The 26,156-nt window shown below is 34.0% G+C and overlaps 1 protein-coding gene across 8 annotated transcripts in view; it reads right to left on the reverse strand.

Moving 5' to 3' along the window:
• csw (protein tyrosine phosphatase non-receptor type corkscrew) overlaps nucleotides 1-26,156 on the reverse strand; it is a 320,146-nt gene that overhangs the window by 38,551 nt on the left and 255,439 nt on the right. The window lies entirely within an intron of this gene.

Below are 26,156 nucleotides of genomic sequence, written 5' to 3' on the forward strand. Positions count from 1 at the left end.
GAGGGGATAATTTCTATCTGAACTCTACCCTACCTTCTACCACGAGCACCTTACCCCTTAGCGGACTCAAGCTGATGCTGCCCGTAATACACTCCGGCACAGATAGACTCCGCCCCCATATGTGCGAAGTTACTTCACAGATTCCTGGGACGGACCATAAATATAATCTCAAGATCATGTTGGCGGGTACTTCATTCAAGTGTCGCCATGTATGAGGGATGCGACGAAGCTGTAGTTCTTTTTACCGCTGTAGGCGTTGCTCTCGTTGCACCATGCGAAGTGAACTACACAGCACTGCACAATTAATGGAGCAATGGTGGAATGCCGGTAGAGGAAACGGGAGTTCTCCGCAAAAACATGCCGCCAAGCACAGTCTTTGTTCACAAATTACAGTTTGATCCGCAGGTATTCGAATCCGGGTTACCAGCGTGGAAATTCAACGGTCTGACCTTTCGGCTTAAATAATGTTACTATAACAAAATAATTATTTATAAATCACATATTCGTTTTCTATGAGGTCTCGCCCAGCTCATTGAATACTACACGGCTATTATGAAATAGCCAATATGTATTATTACTATTTAATACGAGAAAAATTCGTACCGGCACCGGGAATCGAACCCAGGATCTCTCAGCTCTGCGCGCTGAGCGCTCTTTCCAACTGAGCTATGCCGGGACACGATCTACGGCGCCGGCCGAACCCCTCTCGTAATGCTTATTTATATCATATAGAATATTTATTGGACCCAGTAATCCGTTGCGATCTCAACAGACTCGTGTCATATTTCCAAAGGCAGTTTCCTTCTTGGTCTATAGTACAAAATTTTCATCATCAGGAGTGCGGGACCTTTCGAATATTAGTTGCATATATTATTATTATCCTCAGGTTGAGGTTCTGTCTGATATGTAGGCCTACATCTATTATCAGGCAGTATATCTCACTTGACGATATATGTCAGAGGAAGAACAATTGTTTGTATGCATCTGAAGTCTGGTTAGTGTAATATGTAGCTAGTTGGCGATGTATGCAATGGAGGGGGAAAGGAACTGGCTACCCTATCCATTATCTCCTGACCTAGTTGCCTCATAAGTGGTGCCTTCTTGGTATCACTTGTAAGGTTTAGACCTGTCTTCGGACAGTTGACTAAACGTTATAATAGTCATAATAATAATAATAATAATAATAATAATAATAATAATTATTATTATTATTATTATTATTACTATTATTATTATGACTATTATTATTATTATTATTATTATTATTTGCCATCCTCGTTTAGTTTTCACACCTTTCGTCGTATCGGTAACACTTTTCAACCACATATCTATTACCATAATTTTTATTTTATTCCACAACGAGAGGTTTCCGTACACAGCAGCGACCGAAGCAAGCAATTGGATGAGAATTAAACGTTCATGGCTCTTTGAGACGAGATGACGGATTTCATCACAACTAAAACGAAGTTGAGATGTGCTGAAAAAAAAAATCACATCACAATCATCATCGTCGTCTCCCTGCTCATCTCCTTCTTTTTTCGATTTCTTTCACTTCGAAATAAACTGAAAGCTAATTCTACGACCTCTTGTTGAGTTTCTGAACTTTCTCCAGTTTCTTTTAAGAGTATTTTATTTTAACTTTCTTTGATAGGCCTGTTATTTTTTAATTTTTCTGTTACATTTTCGTTTTCAGTTCTCGTCCAATTAACATGATCTGACTTAATGCTCACTGTATTCATTACCCACTCCAGTTTACATTGTGAAGTAATAAAATGTCTCCAAAATTATTCTCTTATACATTAAGTTAAACTTTCTTTATTTGATTTTAGATCATTAAAAATTTCGATAAATAGGCCTACTAATTATTTCTCTTCTTACTCATAAGTTATTCATTAAAACAATGCGAATATTCACATGAAATGAATGGAAAAGTTTTTAAAAAGAAGGATTTTTAACTTCGGTGCGTTCATTCCAATCCGCTTTGCGTGTGTGCGCACCCATACCTGATAGGGCAAATATCAAATATGAATAATATTGAACGCTCACTCTCTCATACTTATTTGCATTCATTTTCCCGTATTCTGACCTCGTGCTCTATCACTAAAATAATGGATCCCTGGACAGAATTTTTAATAGGCAGCTTTAGTCATTATGTAAATACATATAGTCCTGGCACCAACCAAGCATACAGAATCCAGTTATATGAAGCAGATATGAGTTAGTAACGCTACATTTGTTATACATTATACAGCACATATTGTGTGAATCCAATTTAGTATAGCCGATATCACATGGGGCTTTGATTTCACGCAGCTATGGTAATATAAATGTCCTATCGGCAGAATCTTTAATTTCACATTGAAATGGTTATGCAAATGTAAGGAGGCTAGGTATCAACTGGGAATACAAAATTGTGTCTAGTTTTGTGCAAATACACGCTGCACATCTGTGTGCGTTATGCATTATATAACGTAATTTGCATGCTCATGCAAATCAGTGAACTTAAGAAATGTGACCTTCCTCTGAATAAGTTAGACATTCCTGTAACTACTTACTGTAACCCAAAAATAGAGCCTTTCAAATGTTATGTTAGTATGTTCTTCCTTACATTTATTTTTAATAGAGATTAGATCTCAAGATCTGTGTCGGATACCATCATTCTGACTATGGCAGTTGAAGGGAAAGAAGAATATCTACAAAATAGTTACGGTAGGAATTCCGAATTGTACACTGTCGACTGAAACTGCATACAAAAAACAATCAGTGCAACCAAATGTCAAGCCCGCACGAGTGCGGTAGGCCAATGATAAGCTTAACCGTCTAGTTGTTTATCCCGATTTTCTCTCCAAGATTTTTTCTCCGATAAGGCAACCTTCAATGTTTTAGTGAATAGTTCAAAGCTAAGCCCCGATTTCTTCAACCTTTGTTAAAATGCACCTAACATAGCGTTAATTAACTGTAAGTTAAAAGTATGAATTGGTGTTAAAAATATTGCGTTTCTTCAACTTTACATTTCACATTTTAACATTCTGTTTGTTAACTCTCTGTTAGGACCAGAGATTCTAGAGTTTAACCATAACCTATAAACAAGTACAGGCTCACTTCTGTTTTCTGAACTCTGACAATTGCGATTCTCGCTTGTTTCCATTGTTTGATTCAGGGAGGATAGAATTCTTTCTATTCTCTCAGGTTTGATTTCTGCTTCTTTCCTCGTCTGTATCACAATAGCGTGGAGCGGCGTATTGGTATTGCTGTTATGAAATGGAAAACACTGGAACAAAAAGAAATCATGGGACTTATTTCTCTTCGTTCGAAAGAAACCTTCTGCTGGAAATTATTTCGCAGTATAAACCAATTAATGAGAATAAACAAACAAACGGATCTACGTTGAAACCGAAAAGTGAGGCTTGGCAGAAAATAGCCTGTATCTTTGTATGAACTTCTGGTCTGTCAAATCACAGAAATCATCCACTCTGTTTATGTATTCATGGATATCATTTTCTAAATAATCAAGATATATAAGTTCAGCATCTAACGCACCAGCCGTATTGAATACTTCTATGCTAACAGAGAGTTAAATGATTTAACTGCATGAAATTGGACAGTTAAATTGACATAGGTTTTAACAGCCTGTTAATACTAACAGTAGTTGAATAAATGCTTCAACTATTAAGTTTATAGTTAAAATGGAATAACACACTGTTATAATTTAACAAAGGTTGAAGAAACCGAGCCTTAATGTTTGAAGTGCACTGTCAAAAAATGAAATCACCGGGCAATCTTACAGTAGGAATTTAAACTTGGTGAGCTTTCCTATCATACGTTCATATGGTGATTATTTCTAATATATCTGTACAGTCGAACATGACTAATTCGAAAGTTTTTAATTCAAAATCTTGAATAATTCGAATTTTTTCGCGCGCTCCCTTGATATCTACTTCTAAACACGCGATATTGAAAAATCGTATGTACTTAGATTTGTTTGGACAATTCAGTGAAATACAACGAAATTCAGTTCCGAAATTACGAAAACATCATTCCAAAATATAGCACGAGCAGACCATCGCCTTGTTTTCAGATGAAGAAGGGCCATAACATCCCAAGAAACCATTGCCTACAATCGCCTAGACCATGGATCATATCCAAGAACTATGGTGCTATGTTGGACAGCAAAATGTTAAGTGAAATAATTTTTCAATCGAAGAATTTTGTATGAATCAAAGATTAAATGCTAAAAATCAAACAAAAATATCAAGAGTTTTAAAAGAACTTGGAATATTCTGTAGGGTAAACTAGGGTCTGTTGGACAGTCGGGCATGTTGGACACTCTATACTTTAACGTGTTACCACGCCACTTGTGGGCACCACATTCAGCTAGAAGTCAATGACGGAAGTAGGCACGAGTGGGGCTACTTCCGTCACTGACTTCTAGCAGAATGTGGTGTCCACAAGTGGCGTGGTAACACGTTAAAGTATAGAGTGTCCAACATGCCCGACTGTCCAACAGACCCTAGTTTACCCTATTATGACAATGTTAAATACAATAAATAATGTTAAAATGTTCAATCTTATAACTTATTAATTTAATATTAACATAGAGTAAAGGTTAGTAATATTGTGATAAGAGTAATATTGTGGGAGTTCTTTTTGAGAATTTATTACAATTTTACTGAGCGAGAGAAGGACCTGTTCTGTGCAGCAACTTGTCCACGAACATTCCCTTAATATGTTGACTCAAAAAAACGATTTTCCTTTCGCTCAGTAAAATTGTAATAAATTCTCAAAAAAAAAAAATCTATCACGATATTACTCGTATCACAGTATTACCAACCTCTACCCTATGTTAATACATGTTAAATATAAATCTGTGGTGTTCGGGTAAAGGGATGTCATTTTTTTTGTCCAGGTGGAATTTTGTTCCCCAGATGAACACACAAGTTAAATTATACAAGTGGGTTGCAAAAATCAAAGAATATTAGCAGTTGATGTGTTTTATTTGTGTAGAAAATTATTTGTAATAAGGGTTCCAAGTTTAATTTTCATTTATCTCCGAACTCATTTTTATGACTTATCTCCCTTTACCCAAACACTACAGAAATAATGTATAAACGTTTTCGCCTTTTACGGCATCATCAGATACAATTTGTTTTTACATCTAAATTGCATAGTGGAATTTTTGTTTTCTCTTATAGCAAGCCATCAAATTGGTGTTATAATAGTAACAAATAATATGTAATAATGACTCACGAGTTTTATGTATTTTACTTTTTACTATTATTACTTATTATTATAACACCATGAACCCTACACAAACAAAAGGTGGAGTTCTAGTGATGATAGTGAGGCACGCCTCCGATCTGATAAGAAGGTTGGATTATATACGATATCACATTAATGTTAATGTACAGCATCATATCTACAAGGAATTCGTGACTTATATTAGTTTACACGAGATTTTAATATTTAAACAAATTAACTTATACAATTCAAGTTTCGATTCTCTATTACGCATTCTAACAACGCTTTCATTCTATCTTTGCCAAGTGCATCTTTGCAAGCGAATAATATGCGGCACTATTACGCTCCTTGCGCCAGATGCTGCCAAATAGAGAAAACAATAGAAAGAATGTTCACGCATCTACTTTAAACTCCAGAAACAATAATTAATTTGTTATAATTCATCATTTCCCACGAGTAAAACTTTACGTTCTTTCCTCGTAACCTTTGCTGAGCAAAATAAATTATCAATTATGATAATATTTACTTAATAATTAACATAACTTTTGAGAAGCCCTTCTCTATCATCAGTCAATGCCATTATCTTCATCGTGGTCGAAATCACAGTCGTAGTGTAATGAACTCTGAATGTACGGGCCATCCAATCTTTATACACAAAGTCTATATTCGTGATAATGTTTATTTAATTATTTTTCGTTTATTTTTAAGCCTATTATAGCTGTGTTATTGCAGTTATCTAGCGTCGGGTATTTGGTGATAGCGAGATGAGAACGAGGGTTATATGCCATGGGATTACCTACCATTCGCCTTACAGTTTGTGCACTGTTGTCTAAAGTTTCAATTTTATCTACAAACGGGACAATAATTATTATGACAATTCTAAATGTGAAACAAAAGCGTTAGAATTTCATAATAGTATCGATTGGATCAATTTCATAATAGTAGGTCATGCATTAACTATAATAATGAAATGAAACTCGTCGGACAAAAGAAAGCAAAATAAGCTAAGTATCGATTGGATCAATTTTATAATAGTAGGTCACGTATTAACTATAATAATAATATGAAACTCATCGGACAAGAGAAAAAAAAAAAACAAATATCGATTGGACTAATTTCATAATAGTAGGTCATGCATTAACTAAATTAATGAAATGAAACTCGTCGGACAAGAGAAAGCAAAAGAAGCTAAATATTGATTGGAATAATTTAATAATAGGTCATGCATTAACTATAATAATTAAATGAAATTAAACTCGTCGGACAATAGAAAGCAAAAGAAACTGGATATCGATTGGACAAATTCCATAATAGTAGATCATGCATTAACTATAACAATGAAATGAAACTCGTCGGACAAGATAAAGCAAAAGAAGCTAAATATCGACTGGAGAAAATTTCATAATAGTAGGTCATGCATTAACTATGATAATGAAATGAAACTCGTCGGACAAGATGAAGCAAAAGAAGCTAAATATCGACTGGAACAAATTTCATAATAGTAGGTCATGCATTAACTAAAATAATGAAATGAAACTCGTCGGACAAGAGAAAGCAAAAGAAACTAAATATTGATTAGAACAATTTAATAATAGTAGGTCATGCATGAACTATAATAATTAAATGAAATGAAACTCGTCGGACAATAGAAAGCAAAAGAAACTGGATATCGATTGGACAAATTTTATAATAGTAGGTCATGAATTAACTATAATTTAATAATAGTAGGTCATGCATTAACTATAATAATGAAATGAAATTTCAATTTAAATTTTATTTATTTCAAATATACAGAATAAAGAAATATAATTACAAAACAAACAAAGAGAAATACAAATAAAATAATACAAGCAATATAAAAAGAAGATACAGTAGTATTAACAAAATTTGAGACCGAATGAGCAGCGCTCGTGCTCGGTCGCAGTTCAGATATAATATTAAAATAAAAAATAATAATATAAATAAATAAGTAAAATAAAATAGGAACTAAAATATAACTACAGCGGCAATGGAATTATATAATATAATATTAACACTATAGAAGAATAATATCGCACGTGAAAAATAGGAATATTTCAAAATTATAGAATACAAATATAATATAGGTTGATTAATTCATACACATAGGCTATAAATTTATTTAATCAAATTGAAGATATTAACACGTTTCTAATTTTCTTGTTATATGTTAGTGGGTTACATGTTAGAAGTTCTGGGCGTAATTTAGTTAAAGCATTGTACAACCGAGGGCCAAAATTTATGCTATGCTTTAGACCAGCAGATGTGAGACATTTAGGTTCTACTAATGTTGAATTAATATTTCGTCTTGTGTCATAATTGTGTGTCTGTAATACAAACTTATTACGATTTTTATGATAAAATTTTAACAGCGTATACTTATAAATTTGTTCAATATTAAATACATTAAATTCAGAATAAATTAATTTAGTTGGATAATCGAAACGTTTCTTCAAACAAATTTTAATTATTCGTTTTTGTAGTAAATTTAACGGACTAAGATTAATTTTTGTACTTCCACCCCAAACAATTATACCATACTGAATGATAGACTGAATAATGGCCAAATAAACATTTCGTAGAACTCTAATCGGTAAGTAGCATCGAAGATTAACGAATTTATAAATTGTTTAACGAAGCCTCTTACAAAGATAAGTAATGTGATGAGGCCATTTTAAATTCTGATCAATAATGATACCCAGATATTTGACATACGTGGCTTCTTTCAAAGGTGGACATTTACAACTTTTGGGATCTAAACAATTTTCACTGGGTATTATTAGTCTATATTTATCGCTAAATTTTAAATTTTGAACACTGGCAGCTGTTAACGAAAAAGGAACTAAAGTTGATTTAGATATATTTATAGAAAGGAAGTTGGAATTAAGCCATTTTTTAACAATGTTAGCACCTATATTAGCATTTCTATATGCTTCCTGCCAAGAAAAACCACTGAAAATAACTACTGTATCATCCGCATATGAATATATAGATCCATTAAATTTTTTCTAAATTTATATTTAGCAGATCATTAACATACATTAGAAATAAACAAGAAAAAGCAAAAGAAACTGGATATCGATTGGACAAATTTCATAATAGTAGATCATGCATTAACTATAATAATGAAATGAAACTCGTCGGACGAGATAAAGCAAAAGAAACTAAACATCGACTGGAACGAATTTCATAATAGTAGGTCATGCATTAACTGTAATAATAAAATGAAACTCGTCGGACAAGATAAAGCAAAAGAAGCTAAACATCGACTGGAACAAATTTCATAATAGAAGGTCATGCATTAACTATAATAATGAATTGAAACTCGTCGGACAAGATAAAGCAAAAGAAGCTAAACATCGACTGGAACAAATTTCATAATAGTAGGTCATGCATTAACTATAATAATGACATGAAATGAAACTCGTCGGACAAGATAAAGCAAAAGAAGCTAAACATCGACTGGAACAAATTTCATAATAGTAGGTCATGCATTAACTATAATAATGAATTGAAACTCGTCGGACAAGATAAAGCAAAAGAAGCTAAACATCGACTGGAACAAATTTCATAATAGTAGGTCATGCATTAACTATAATAATGACATGAAATGAAACTCGTCGGACAAGATAAAGCAAAAGAAGCTAAACATCGACTGGAACAAATTTCATAATAGTAGGTCATGCATTAACTATAACAATGAAATGAAACTCGTTGGATAAGATAAAGCAAAAGAATCTAAACATCGACTGGAACAAATTTCATAATAGTAGGTCATGCATTAACTATAATAATGAAATGAAATGAAACTCGTCGGACAAGATAAAGCAAAAGAAGCTAAACATCGACTGGAACAAATTTCATAATAGTAAGTCATGCATTAACTATAACAATGAAATGAAACTCGTCGGACAAGATAAAGCAAAAGAAGCTAAACATCGACTGGAACAAATTTCATAATAGTAGGTCATGCATTAACTATAATAATGAAATGAAACTCGTCGGAAAAGATAAAGCAAAAGACGCGCTAAGTATCGATTGGACCATACAATATTATCTAAACATTTCATTTTTATTACAATTTAATGGCTCGTTCGACGTTAATGGTTAAATCTTCACAGCTTTTTATCTTTCTATACATTTATATCCGTCATTTTCTCAAGGAAATCACCACATCCTTTTCCTCTTCAGCAACCATAATCAAGAACTGTTTTCAATAATAGAAAAAAAAAAAAACTTCTTCTAGACTCATTCTAAGCTACAGAAAACTACTCTCGCACCTCTTGGGCAGTTCCACTCTTTTTCTCCGTTCTACCGATTCTTCACCATTCGATATTTTAGATTATTTCCTTTTAGTGTTCTGGAAATAAAATGAGTAACACTGAAGAAGATGTATTTTTAATTGCATTGGCTTTGGAAGAAGGAATAACAAAATAAGCTTCGTGTCAGCCATTTCATTTATGTCTTCAATATTAGCACGATTGGAGGCCTTGCAATCGATATATTGTCATGGTTTTCTTTATTTCGATCTTGGCCCGTACGGAAATCAGTGTATATAACTAGAATTCTCGACGGAATCCAGTCATTCGGACAGAAGCGATACGGCTAAAGGCTTACTTAACGGAAAAAATTCGTTCGGCGCGTTCGGATTTTTATTACATATCGCTCATATCGCTCACTTGTCCGCATTTCCGAATTAATAATCACATAGTGTTGTAATTTACTGCTAGAGCGCATTATTTCATTTTAGTGTTCTGAACTGAACCTGGAAATAAAATGAATAGCTCTCTAACAAATAAACTATGAAAAACATATCTGGTTGATTCAATAATTCCCCAATCTCATCCCGTACGTTCTTTTTGCATATTACATTGCTATAAGCGCCTCTGGAATTCGTTACCTAATGACGTCAGGGACTGCCGGACTTTATCACAATTCAAAATTAAATTGGAAAATTTTGTCTTACTTAATGTTTTTAGGTATTACTAGAAGTATTGATTTGTGGTTTTTTTTTCTTTTTTAATCTAGATTAAAATTGCAAGTTTCTTGTTTATGTTAGTTAATTAGTTAGGATATATTTAATTATGATATTTAACCACTCATTTAAAAATGTGTGACTGCAACCTCTGTATATTTTTATGTGGCTTTACTTTGTTTATAGTGTTTTTCTCTCTCTCTCTTTATTTTTTGTGTAGCTTTATTTTGTATATAGTGTATTTTTTTCTGTTTATTTCTATTACTGTATTTGTATTCCTGGTATTGTGGAAGAGAAGGCCTGATGGCCTTAACTACACCAGAATAAATAAATAAATAAATAAATAAATAAATAAATAAATAAATAAATAAATAAATATTTCTAATTCGACAAATTGTAAAGCTCTTCATACTGTTGGACTAACAAAATAAGCTTCACTCATCCATTTAATTTGTACTTCCAATATTACTGCGATTGGAGGCCTTGCAATCGATATAATTTTCATTCCATTCTTTATTTCGATCTTGGACTGTAAGGAAATCCGTTTAGGATTCTCTGGCCAGAAAATCTGGACGGAATCGGGTCATGCGAAGAGAGACGATATGGCCAAGAGGGAGTTGCTCCATTTAAAATAATGCAAAGAATAAAAATCCGAACGCGTCGAACGAATCCGTTCCGATAAATGTGGGCCTACCTTTAAAATGTCATGCATGTTTTAATGATTCTCTGAGCACGTTAAGCCATTTCTATCTTGTTTTTCATACAGGTTCACGTCCACACCTGTGGAGTAACGGTCAGCGCGTCTGGCTGCGAAACCAGGTGGCTCGGGTTCGAATCCCGGTCGGGGTAAGTTACCAGATTGAGGTTTTTTCCGGGGTTTTCCCTCAACCCAATACGAGCAAATGCTGGGTAACTTTCGGTGCTGGACCCTGGACTCATTTCACCGGCATTATCACCTTCATTTCATTCAGACGCTAAATAATCTAGATGTTGATAATAATAACCCAATAAAATAAAAACATAAATACAGGTTCACTGGCCGCGATGAATCAGAAGGGTTCCACAGCAGTTATTTGTTTTATGATATCATAGCATATGGCGAATTAGTTGTAGATGGAACTGTTCACACTGGAAGAGTGACTCGAGGAACTGGGCCTGTAGGTTTACAGCCTTCCCCGCAGCGCAGCGGTTCCTCAATCGAGCCGACGTGAGACCCAATTTCCTTAGCATAGCTCGCTCGCATGATGGACGTGGGTATAAAGCAAGCCGGTCGGCGGAGACCTACAAAACAACCAACGGTCTTGTCAGCTACTGTAGATGTGAAACCGGACTTTCATAAAACACGAGAGAAGACAGCGTTTCCACGACCGCTCTGACACCTAACATGACTCCACGTCCAATTAACCCGGGAACAGAGCGCATTAAGGGAAGCAATGGGTGAATTTCTATTTTATATTGAAGAGTTCGCGGGAAAAACGATGAATGTCACAGTTTTCTTAAGGTTGTCATTATCTAATTCAATGGATCACTGCGAAATTTAATGTTGTTCTTATGAAAAATGGTAAAAAGGAGAATTATCACCACGAATACAGTAATCCTTTCCTTTATTTTCTATAGAAACAGCACTACATCTTGCAGTTATAGACTCAATTAGATCATTATCCAATCCTTAACAGAAATGTGGCATTCACCGTTTTTCCCGCCAACTCTTCAAAAAAAAAAAATATATATATATTTTTTTTAATTTACAGACTTTATTTTTTGTACACATGCTCGTATTGGTAACGTATCAGTAATGATGATCAGTTTAAGTTTCATGTTTATAGGTTCAGTACTTTAAGAGTTATTTACTTACTTATGGCTTTTAAGGAAATCGAAGGTTCATTGCCGCCCTCACATACACGCCATCGGTCCCTATACTGAGCAAGATTAATACAGTCTCTAAAATCATATCCCAACTCCCTCAAATTTATTTTTATATTATCCTCCCATCTACGTCTCGGTATCTCTAAAGGTCTTTTCACCTACGGCCTCCCAACTAACACTCTATATGCATTTCTGGATTCGGCCATATGTACTATATGTCCTGCCCATCTCAAACGTCTGGATTTAATGTTCCTAATTATGTTAGGTGAAGAATACAATGCATGCAGTTCTTCGATGTGTAACTTTCTCCACTATCCTGTAACTTCATCCCTCTTAGCTCCAAATATTTTCTTAAGCACCTTATTCTCAAACACCTTTAACCTCTGTTCCTCTCTCAAAGTGAGAGTTCAAGTTTCACAACTATGCAGAACAACCGGTAATATAACTGTTTTATAAATTCTAACTTTAAGATTTTTTGAGAGCAGACTGGATAACAAAAGCTTCTCAAACGAATAATAACATGCATTTCCCATATTTATTCTGCGTTTAATTTCCTCCGAGTGTCATTTATATTTGTTACTGTTGCTCCAAGATATTTGAATTTTTCCACCTCTTCAAAGCATAAATTTCCAAATGTTATATTTCCATTTCGTACAATATTCTGGTCACGAGACATAATCATATACTTCGTCTTTTCGGGATTTACTTCCAAACCTATCTCTTTACTTGTTTCAAGTAAAATTAAGAGTCATTTAAATAAAAAAATAATAATTTGCATATTTTCACAATTTTTCGTATCCAAATTTTAAGTATCGTGTCTGATTTTTTTTACAATATCTTTGATCTCTTTAGAATGTCTCTATGTTGTTACATTTTTAGCTTTACCTTATAAAAACAGGGAGAAAAATTAAACCACTCCATATTCAGATTTATATAATTTACGGATTGCATGCACACATTACATTTTTTATCAAAAAAAAAATATTTCCTTTTTTGAAAAAATGTCTACATAAAAAAGCACGGGAAAAAGAGTTTAACAGTGAAACAGCATTGACCTTGTCCACCACAAGAACATCATATGCATTCCCCAATGAAAATACCACATCTCACCGGGACTCAAACCCGGATCACCTTCGTTGAATCGTTTCGTTAGCAAGTGCTATTATCCAGTCGGAAACAGGTACAGGATTATTAAAAAATAGGATGCTTGAAATCCTTGAAAATTTGTTAAAAATAAGAACCATTCCATTTACTAAAAGAATGGGGTTTAGTGTGCATATTTGTTTTCAATTAATTTCTGTTGCTTTTTAAAATAACAAATCAAAGCTATTCTAGTTATTATAGTCTTGTTTATGGAAAATTTATTTTCCTCAATAATAGTTTGTCTCTGCAGATGTGAAATGATCATATTTAGTATTACGATGAGTGCAACAGATGTCTCAGAGACTTAAGAAGATACAGTGCTCTAAATGTCTGAGGTATAGGCCCTGTAATCTGTCTTCACAGAAAAAAAAAATGAAATGAAGAGAGCGGTCCCATGGCAGATGGAAAGTAGACAATCTGATAAACCAAAATATATTCTACGTAGAACACGATGTAGATGTATGTACGTGTTATAATAAGAATTCCAAGTAATTACTAAAAAAAAGTGCTGTGAAAATCACATGATAAGCAGGCATTTTCCTAAAATCTGGCCTCCACGATCACCAGACATAAATCCTACCTAGTGTATTTCTGTCTATGGGATTACGTAAAAACGAGGTATTCTTTGTCGTCCTGCTAACCCTGAAAATATTGAAGCCATTACCTACCCGGGAAATCCTGAACTCTTTGACAGATTTCCTTGCTTTCCTGGGCTTGAAGGAGAGGCTATTGAGTGAAGAATAAAATGGCGGTCGTAATGAATTTTTCATATACAATTAGTGCTATTATTTTGTAAATAAAATGGTTTTATTTAAAACTTAATTTTTATAGTTACAGGTATTTCGAAAGTATATTATCTTTCGAAAAAAAAAAACTTGTACATTTAATTTATCTGCAGAAATTGGTGTCAGCGATACAATGAGAGCTACACTTTAGCAAAAAGTAGGCCTACCTATTTTCGCCATTACGCAATAAGCAGCGTCGAGAGTGGGATTATGAATACACCAAATGGGACGACGAGACGTAGCCTATTACTACAATACAGCAACGGTTATATAACAAGAGGGCGGGAGGTTAACAGCTTATTATCCTACTTAATGCGTCGTATACGAAGGTTGTACGATGCAGAAGCAGATTGGACGTTTTCCTGCAATGTGAAAGACCTATTATTTAAGACACAGTTTTCGCGCTGTGTGGGTCCATTATTTCTGCGTTTGAATGCCGCCTATTGTATGATGTTTAAGTTACCATTGTATTCTCTTACATGAAGATCTATAGTAATGCCAACTCCACGTCACAGAAATCCTACTGTGTCTGCATTTCAAGTTACAGCCAAAATTAGGTTTAGGATAAGCCCTGAAAAGAGTAAAAAAAAAAAACGCTTGTAAGAAAGAACAGGTTCAGTAGAAGTATCACTCCAGTAGTTAACCTACGTAATACAGGTCACAAACACGAACTTTTGTAAGTAGGCCTATAGACGTTTTATCTACATACACCCCCCGTTTTGGCAATACGGAACTGGAGCTAAATAACTTAGCAGTTCATACAGCGCCGTTAAATAAAAGTAGAACGAAAGGACTTGTGGGCTTATCGGCATCCTCGGAACCCACCAGACACAAACGTTTTTCAACCCCAACTGTTCCAATATTCTGCAGACACTTGCTTCTCTTATTTCAACATGGAGTGACAATTCTTTCACTGTTACGCAACTGTTAGCCAATCCATGTTGTTAATGTGCTGTAAATTGTCAGGAGATTGTGCAGTGTGCTGTCAGCCGTTGCGAAGAGAATCCCGAATATTGGCGTGCCCTCTTTCACCAGATAATCTGCTTACCCATCGACTAACTGTACTGCGATTGACAGCAGCATCTTCATACCCCTTTCTCAACATCTTGTGAATGTTTCCCACTGTCCCGTTCTCAAAACACAGAAACTCTACAACAGCACGTTGTTTTTGTGGAGCACTATCTTGAAGGAGTGCTATGATGGCGCCACTCATTGAAAGGGGTTGAATTAAATTTGAATACAAGTGGAAAAGATGCTTCTATGAACTCCATAGATTGCAAAGTTGTAGAATACAAACTGAATTTAAAAAATGTTGTGCATTTATTTTGGAGTGACCCTCGAAATATAAAGGTTATTCAACGTCGATGAGAGGATGACTATAATGCCAGAAATATGGTAAATGTTGGTAATATTGTGATATGAGTAATACTGTGATAGTACTTTTTGAGAATTTATTGCAATTTTACTGAGCGAGAGGAAGATCGGTTTTTTGCATCAACGTATTAAGGGAATGTTCGTGGACGAGTTTCTACACAAAAACGGTCCTTCTCTCGCTCACAAGCAAACGTTCTGATGGGGGCAGATAAAAAAGTTAAATTTTTTTCTTCCACCGTGTTAATAATGTCAGAAGAAGTACTTATACAAATTTTGGCCATCCGACCGCAATTACGAGGCCTTCCAGAAAGTGATTTTGCCTAGGGCCGTTTATAGAAATAAGCACAATTGCATAGAAATATTTATTGAAACAGATACAGCAATTTTTGCGCTATTTGTCAACATATCCCCCACTGGAATTGAGACATTTGTCATACCATTGGATCAATTTTTGTGTCGTTGAAGTCAACCGCCTCAGATCGGAACCAACGTTTGACTGCGTCTGCACCTCTCTCTGTCGATCCCATGATATGAGAAATGTCTTAATTTCGATGGAAAAGTTGAAAAATAGCTCAATAATTGCTGTGTCCGTTCCAATAAATTTGTCCAATGAAATTGTGTTTTTTTCTGTTAGCGGCCCTTTGCGAACTTATTTTTTTACGGCTCTCGTAATTGCGGTCGAGTGGCCAAAATTTGTATAAGCATTTCTTTTGACATTATTAACACGGTGGAAGAAAAAAATTTAACCTTTTTATCTGCCCCCATCAGAACGTTTGCTTGTCAGTAAAATTGTAATAAATTCTCAAAAATTACTATCGCAATATTACCAACCTTTACCCTGTCTAGGACAAATAATTAAAAAAAAAAACACATTCATCTCGTGAATCGAACCTAAGACCTCCCACATACTAAATTCTAACATCATATCGTAGTCTAATTCCTAGATTATTCTTTTCACTTTTTAATACTGTCGATTTAAAGTACAAATAAGTGCCGAAAAGAAAAGTAGGCATAATCTTCTGCAGTGACGTACTGAAGTTAGATCATAAAACGCAGAAACTAATTGGAAACCAAGCCATAGCTGGTGCGACGATGGAGGTATAACCCCCCCCCCCCCCACACACACTGCAACGTTGATTCTACGTATTATGCGCAACAATGAGCATCGCGATGATTCACACTCCACGTCACAGACTACATGTAAGAAAGCCAATGACATAATGGCCGCCTGAGTGACAGCGTCTTCGTACGGGTTTCCTTTCCTGCGAGCAAGTGGCATTGAAGAGTTCACGCCGTGCAATTTAAATAAACCCAAGGTTCGTCACAGATGCGTCATGTGCCAGATTAATTCACTTTAGGCTGCTACCTGCGAATCCCGTACATCATCTGGCTCTTCACTTAGGCAATATTTCCTGTTGCGGTAAACGCATTTTATTAAGATCTCAAATGACGGTCAGGGGTATTTATATTACGTGACTAATTAAACCGTTTTAAAAGTTGCGTTTCTTCATACGACGCTTGACCTAAGTCCATATATGAGAGCGGTGTGCAACTAGCGGGTCATGTGATGTCCTCCAAAGCGAGTTTTGTGGCACTTACGAATATGCAATAAGACATAATAATTAATCACAATGCATATTAAAAGTTAATTGGTAATTTTACTGCTTTCTTACTAGAATAGTTGCATCACTGTAAAAAGAAAAATTAGCATCTTTCAGTCATAATTTACAATCCTGAAGGTAAATCATCCTCCGAGAATAGAACGGTAGCTAATTTGAATAAATTTCCTACGAAAGTGATGGAGACTATACCTACAAATTTTGTAATTTTTAGGAAGAATGTCAGCCGACCGTTGGCCTAATTAGGTCTTCAACTGGACTCCCCCGGAAAAAAAGGGAAGAGGAAGGCCAATGAAAAAATGGAGCAAGGAGGTTCAGGAGGATATGGTCTGCAGGGGTCTATAAATAGGCGATTGGCAAAACCGGAGTACCTGGAAGTTGAGAAGCGGGAGACGGCGACAGCCGTAAAATTACTCGCAATACATACATAGGAAGAAAAGTAGGAGCTGTGTGTTGTAATGTTTATATCATGTTTAAAGAGTTTCGTTATCTTTCATCTTCTTTATACTGTATTTCGATCTGCATTATGTTGCATACAATTGCCACCAAGCTGAAGCCCAATTTATAATGAATAAATGAGTTTATATTTTGTCTGTTTCCAACTTCAAGACAATTTTTTTCTGTCATCCTGTCAGAAGGCATCTAACATCTCGGTATCCTCACGGTTTGTAGTTTAGAAAACATATGTTAGAAGTTTCTCTGTCTACATTCTTTCTCTGAAGTTGAAAATTTGTTACATTATCACTTGACGATATGTGTCAGAGGAAGAACTTATTGTTTGTATGCGTCTGAAGTCTGACTAGTGTAATATGTAGCTAGTCGGCGATTTATGGAATGGAGGGGGAAAGGAACTGGCCACTCTATCCCATTATCTCCTAGCCTAGTTGCCTCACAAGGAGTGCCTTGTTGGTATCACTTGTGAGATTCAGACCTGTCTTCGGACAGTTGACTAAACAACAACATACATCTTAACTTCTCTGTATTTGAAATTGTATACATTACGAACGAATCTTCGGAGTAAGAATCCAGTCTCTGTATAATTGAATTCACTTTTACTTGCTTGATTTAATGTCCAATTTCCACCTTTGTAAATCACGAAAGACACGCCACGACCTTATAAATTATTGTGTGCATTTCAATATTTTAAGTTTCAACATTTTTCATATAGTTGCACCCATAGTGAACTTGCTTTATTTTATATGAAGCGTGGAGGGGCAAAGTGATCTAAGTGTCTAAAAGTTATTTGTCCGGTTATTTAGCGTCGATGAGATTGGTGATAGCAAGATGATATTTGGCGAGATGAGGCCGAGGATTCGCCATAGATTACCTTACATTCTCATTACGGTAGGGGAAAACCTCGGAAAAAAACAAACCTGGTAATCAGCTCAAGCGGGGATCGAACCCGCGCCCGAACGCCACTTCAGACCGGCAGGCAAGGCGCCTTAACCGACTGAGCCACGCCGGTGGCTAAGAAAGGAAAGCAATGTCTTGTAAATATTGTTGCAGATCAAGAAAGTGGTTAAGGAGAAACAAGCAAGACGTCCGGAGCCGACAAGGAGGGGAAGTAAAGAAGATTTGGGCAGTCCATCTACTTGTGAGGGAAAGGAAGGAAATAAGTACCGCAGAACTACAGTCTACGAAGTTGGTGCTTAAGGGGGGGTGGAGTGATAAAAGAGTGGCGAAAGACATAGAAACAATTAAGTGAGTGTTCAAGGAGTAAGAGTAACTATCAAAATAATCGGAGGGAAAATGTATGAACGAATAAGTGAATTAGTGTCCAGAGAAACAATAGTTGATAAAAGAAGTGACTAGAGAAAATTAGAAGTGTTTGTTAATAGCAATTGGTAGTGAAATGTTACTAATATTGGAGTGTCGACTAAGTTAGCGTACAATCAGAGAAATTGAAATGTTAGGAAGAGAGCAAGTATTTCAATGTAAGTTTACAAATGAAGGTTGAGTTGACTTACAAAAATAGTGCCAAACGGAATATTTATCGGGTGAAATTGAACAAATAAACATGTGATTCAGTGACTAATGGAGAAATAGGGGATAAGAGTGATGACAGAAGTGAGGAGAGGTAGAAGTGATTGTAAATTAGAGATGAAAGTGAATGATTATGATTAAGTAGTGTTAGTAAAAGTTAGTTCAAAATTAGGGAAATTTTAGACGATAGGAAGTACTTCAATATAAGTAAACAATAAACGTGGGGAGGTGTTCATTAGTAAGAAGAAAAAATTTTAGGTGAGAGGTTAGGAAGGAAATTGAGGGTATGTATTATAGCAATAGAGTAACAAAGGTAAAATAAGATGACTGCACACGTCGATGAAAGTTTGTATGTGTTATTGTAATTAGAGGGCAATGGGGAGCACGAATACAGAGATGTGGTGGCGACCCATTACCAAATAAGAGTTGTAGAAATAAATACATCATCATAATACTGTTGGAACATACATCCAGCACGATCCAGCGACGAATTTGGCAACTGCAAGGTGCACAATAGTAATATATGTTACAAGAGCGGTATGTTGACGTTTTCATGGTCGAGGAAAAGATTGAAAAAGCGAAACGTAGTTGAGCTTTTTTAATTTCCGAGAACATGAAAACAAACATACCGCTCGTGTATCGTACATTATTTTGTGCGAAGATCGTTTATTACATACCTGAAAGACGAATTTCTAATTAGTTGCAATGAAATCTCCATCTTGGTTTCTGTTTAATGACGCCAACTTCGGAACACCAAAATATCTTTCTTCAACATTGTTGCTGTAAAATGTTTTCTGTGTTTACTATACTCCAGCAGGCCGTGATATACGTCTGTCTTCCCCCCCCCCCCGTCTGTAAATGCGAACTTAAAACAAACGGTAAGGTTATGTAATGATTTATTTTTCATTTTAATATTTTAACAATATTATTTATATAACATATTGCAGTAATAACATCGGCATCTGGAATCTCGTTGATTTTTTCACGGCTTCTTTAATGTTACTTGCATCAGGAATGCAATAAGTTTCGTGGAGTAGTAGACTTTACTTAATTTCTGCAAATAATTAAAAACAATAATTAACATCGCACTTTAGGTGAAATTGCAGTGGTAAGTTTCCAATTTATAATTATTACTATGTTAAACGTATCTAAAAATAATATGTTAAAAGCCTAAAGCAGTAAAATGAATGTCGCGCTTAAGCGGTAAGAAGAGGGAAATTGTTATGTGTGTTACGTTGGGAATACTGAATGTGGTATTTCACACTTACCGCGTATTGGTTCTGTGCGGAAAACAAGCAATACGCACGATCTCGCACAAAGATTATATAGCTTGGCATTAGCGATGACATTTAGAATACTTTGGGCAAAAGAAGCTATTTTCCGAAGTTTTGGCACTTAGATCACTTTGTCCCGCCAAGCTTCATATTTATATTTCCTTTTACAAGTCAAGGATTTCAACTATCTGGGACCCTAACATTACATATATCGCTGATAATAAAGTAAACTTGCATGTCTACTGCAAGTGAGGGCGGACAGAGTCCTCCAATTTCACAAAACAATGGCGACTGCAGTGCCGATACGCGAGGTCTTTGGCAGGATACAGTCTTCTCCACCATAAAAGGAAGGAAGCGAGACAGAATATTAACGACATCACAGAATACAGATATAGCTAGATGGTTTGAACATGTGCCGCGAATGAACCTGCATCATATTCTTTAAATAAATGTCGCTTCATAATCTAAAAGATACAGAACGAAAAGTGGGCAGATACAGAGAACGCTGAAGGAAACACACTTTTAAGTTCAGGAAAAAAAAAATATATTTTACGAGTCTGGGTGTCGGAACAGGTCGATAACCTAACTCTTGAGGTTTATGATTAGTATCTTCTTTCAGAGAGAATTATGTATAAAGGTATAATTCCATACTTAACGGATTATTTTAAAATTCTGCAGTGCTTGGGAAAAGTGACATAAGTCAGTTTTCACAAACCTTTTTTGATAATTTATTGACAATTTACACTGGCTTATGTCGATTTGATTTTTTTCTGTATGAATTATTGTAATGGGAGGAATACCTATGTATTTTTTTCCAAGCGAACAGATGTTCCGTAAGTTGTCAATAAATTATCAAAAAAGGTTTGTGGAAACTGACTTGTGTCACTTTTCCCGAGCACTACAGAATTGTACGACATAAATTTAGATACGGCCTACATCGCATTTTAATTTCAGAAGTATGAATTATACTCTTAATTTTCTAACTAATAGACCTATGTACACCTTTGCTTGCTAGAGATCTTGATATGATAACATATTAAATTTTATTGTGCTTTCCTTGAATAATTACAATATTTTTCATTCATTAATTAACATTTTGTATGACACGATTTAGATACATCGCATTTTAAATTTCAGGCGTATGAGTTACAGCCCCAATTTTCTCACTAATACTGTACGAGTACATCTTTGCTTGTTAGAGATCTTGATACGAGAACATATCAAGGGATTAGGTACAGCTTACAGCAATAAAATTTTGAAAATATTCAACATGTTTTTTCTCCATTACTGTATCTTGTACAATAATGAAAATTGGTACGTTTAAAACACTGTCCTTCTGCTAGATGAAAAAAAAAAATATTTTTACGATTTAAAAAAATACATTCCCCCCCCCCCCCAAAATTCAGTTCACTGTGCAGTGATGAAGCGTTTCCCACATAACTCAAAAACTATCCAACATTCTGTGATGAAATTTTTTGTGCGTATTTATACATGTCATATCAACAATATGATGCAAGATCACTTCTCTACCTTCGATAGATTGTCTGATAAAAAATAAAAAAATATATTATTTATTAAGGAATGCAGTTGAAAGAGCATGATATTGTAAATATGAGTTTCAGCAATAAAATAAAATAGAGAGAACATGAAAAAGTTAACAAGTTTATGAATTATGAGGGAAACGCTTCATCACTGCACAGCGAACTGCCACCATTTTTAATTTTGAAAAAAAAAAATATATATATATTTTTTTTAAATCGTAAAAATATTTTTTTCATTAGCGAAGGACAGTGTTTTTATACCAATTTTCATTATTGTACAAGATACAGTAATGGAGAAAAAAAATGTTGAATATTTCCAAAAATTTTACTGCTGTAAGCTGTACCTAACCCCTTAAAAATTACTGTGCTTTCTTAAATAATTACAATATTTTTCATTCATTAACATTTTCTACGACACAATTTAGATACATCACATTTTTAATTTCAGGAGTATAAGTTACAGTCGCAGTTTTCTCTGTAATACTGTACGAGTAGCCTACATCTTCGCTTGCTAGGGGTCTTGATACAATAACATATTAGATGTTACTGTGCTTTGCTTGAATAATTACAATATTTTACATTCATTAACATTTTGTACGACATAATTTAGATAAATCGCATTTTTTTATTTCAAGAGTATGATGAATTGTAGTCGTAATTTTCTTACTAATACTGTACTTCTTCGCTTGCTACAGGTCTTGATAAGATAACATATGAAATGTTACTAGTATTCCATATAGGCCTAAAGAAAAATTAGAAATACATACACAAATTGACGTTAAAGATATCTGAATAATTACAATGTTTTTCATTCACTCACTTTTTTTTCTGACAATGATCCTATGTACTATTTAAGAGTGAACGAAGAATCAGTCTTAAAGTGCACTTCTTAAGGGGTTAGGTACAGCTTACAGCAGTAAATTTTTTTGGAAATATTAAACATTTTTTCTTCCATTACTGTATCTTGTACAATAATGGAAATTGGTATGTGTAAAACACTATCCTTCTGCTATATGAAAAAAAAAATATATTTTTACGATTTAAAAAAAATATATATTTATATATTTTTTCAAAATTCAAAGTTCACTGTGCAGTGATGAAGCGTTTCCCTCATAACTCATAAACTTATTAACTTTTTCATGTTCTCTCTCTTTTATTTTATTGCTAAAACTCATGTTTAAAATATCATGCTCTTTCAACTATATATATTCCTTAATAAACAATATTTTTTTTGTGTCAGATATTTGACCATTTTTAAAATGAATTTATTTTTTATCAGACAATCTATCAAAGGTAGAGAAGTGATTTTGCATCTTATTGTAGATATGACATGCATAAATATACACAAAAAATTTCTTCACAGAATGTTGGGTACTTTTTGAGTTATGAGGGAAACGCTTCAATCACTGCACAGTGAACTTTGAATTTTGAAAAAAAAAAAAAAAAAATATATATATATATATATATTTTTAGTCGTAAAAATATGTTTATCATATAGCAGAAGAACAGTGTTTTACACATACTAATTTTCATTATTGTACAAGATAGAATAATGGAGGAAAAAAAATGTTGAATATTTCCAAAATTTTACTCCTTTAAGCTGTACCTAACCCCTTAACACAAACATTCAGTAGGCCTAAATGAAATAAATATATATATATTATTTGTAAATTAAGAATGAAAATACTTCTCATGGAAGTTCTGGCGAATAAATAAATTAACGCAGATGTGGAGTCGAGCAAGTCGATGTCCTAACCCGCAAGATTTATCATTATGATTTTCTTTCATGGAGAGAATTACACAAAAAAAAAATCCAGTTAATTAAAATTCCATACTTAAATGGATCACTATATGTGTTTAAACATGTGAAACTCTTTTAAAAACAACGCAATTTTAATTTTAAAAGTCCGAATTATATTTATGACTTCCTTATTCACACTGTACCTCTTGGCCGGTTAGAGGCATTAAAAAGAAAATAATATATTAAAACTTAACGATGGTTAAGAAGTGATACGTCGTATAAGTCATTCGTTATCTCGTGAAATCAAATGCTTGCATGCACCGTAGCTCATAGTAACAACCTTATGTTGGGGGTAAGCGAGCTAGCTAGCTGCAAGTGGAAGCGTAGCGAGAGAGGGAAGTTTTCCAGTCCACTTTATTCCTCTGCTCACGCGCAAGTAGTTTCACGCGATAACGAGTGGCCTATATCTATAAACTTGTAGTTAAATTTAAAAAAATAACTTTTAAAAATTAATTTTTCTCAAAACAGACAAACTTTGTACAGCTATATATTTCTGCTTTGCAAGGTTTTCTGCTTGAGGACAAAATATTAGCATCTGTCCAATTTTGTGAACATAATAATAATAATAATAATAATAATAATAATAATAATAATAATAATATAGTTAACCTAAATAACCATTTTTGCAGATACGAGATAGCACTTCTCAGCCATCGATAAATTGTTTTCCTACATTACAAAAACCGTCCATCAGTTTTGAGAATTACTTCTGAACATAAAACATTCAACAACAACGACAAATAAGTAGTTACTATTTATATAAAAAGCTCTTATATAAAGTAAATATGATTTATAACACTATGTAGGAAGCTTACGTCATAAACATGCCAGGCAGTAAATGACTACGAAGACAACTGCCATTTCAATAAATATCACTGGTGACATTCGATAATAAATTGTACGTCATATTTACAAACTCAAATGGCAGCCGAGTTTATTTGTAGCCTTAATATTAATTGAACTGTTTACTGTCAGTACACCCAACACAAACAAACAACAAGCCTTCAGAATACTAAAGCCTATTTCAATGTTATTTGGAGCAACCCAACATGGAATCCAGATTCATGCAATGTTAAAACGACAGACCCGTCACCGACATATTATCTCGATTCACTTTCATAGCTCACACAGATCTTGATACTGACCGGGTCGTTATAATTCTGACATTTAAATTAGTATTACAATATTACCAGGGCCCGGATTTTATGACAAAATACTACTACAATGACCTTACATTCTTAAAAACTGTAGTCTGAAAACAATCATATTATTATTCCTTAACAAAATACATAAAATATTAATTTTAGTTTATATCATCCTCACTGTTTGCTTGATGGCATTTCGAATAATTAAGTTAATATTCACGGATTTAAGGGGAGAATGTACTTCCATATCTTACAATGTTAAATTCCTCAATTTTTGGTGCACTTTTCTCAGAAGTTATAAAAGATACAAGTGTAGAAAAAATAGATCATAATATATGTAACATACCTTTATGTATGCAACGGGTTAAATAAATTTAAAATTCTACTGGGCGGTTGGCAAAAATAAATTAATTGATAACATTCTTTTGCATTGAGAATTACTAGTCCACACCTGTGGAGTAACGGTTAGCGCGTCTGGCCGCGAAACTACGTGACCTAGGTTCGATTCCCGGTCAGGGCAAATTACCTGGTTGAAGTTTTTTTCGCGGTTTTCCCTCAACCCAATATGAGCAAATGCTGGGTAACTTTCGGTGTTGGACCCCGGACTCATTTCACCGGCATTATCATCTTCATCTCAGACGCTAAATAACCTAAGATGTTGATAAAGCGCCGTAAAATAATCTACTAAAATAAAAATAAGAATTACTACAAATAATTTTTTTATTTGTGCTGAAGATAGAAATAAAATATTTTTTTTTTTAATCTACTGTGTAAAATGTCATCACATTGATATTGTATATTAATTTCAGCCTTTTGCGTGCAATATTTTCTTAGAAAAGTGCATCAATGTCACAAAAATAAGAGAGTGCAAAAAAAAGGATGTCAAAGTTTACAATGTTAAATTTCTCAATTCTGGGAACACTTTTCTCAGAAGTGATAAAAGATACAAATGTAGAAAAATAGGGCATTTGTAACATACTTTTATGTATAGAATGGGCTAAATAAATTTAAAATTCCACTGAGCGGCTGGAAAAAAAAATCCATCGATATTTTTTGCATTAAGAATTACTACAATATTTTTGCTGAAGATAGGGCTGAAAGCTGACAATTAGAAGAAATAAAATCATATTATCATTTTACACATATTAAACTACCGAAAAACGATAAAAACCAAAATTTCATTTTCATAATTTAATATAAAACCATGATTAATGATTTATTAAACCTTCTTCTTTGAATGAGCCAGTTGAATTTATTATTATTACTATTATTTTATTATTATATTTATTATTATTATTATATTTGCTAAAATCAGCCAAGATATCCAGAAAATATAAAATAAAAAACACAATTATTATATCTATAAAAATCATGACTATAAAAATTGCCTTAAG

Source organism: Periplaneta americana, chromosome 9 (assembly GCF_040183065.1).
Source record: "Periplaneta americana isolate PAMFEO1 chromosome 9, P.americana_PAMFEO1_priV1, whole genome shotgun sequence".
NCBI lineage: Eukaryota > Metazoa > Arthropoda > Insecta > Blattodea > Blattidae > Periplaneta > Periplaneta americana.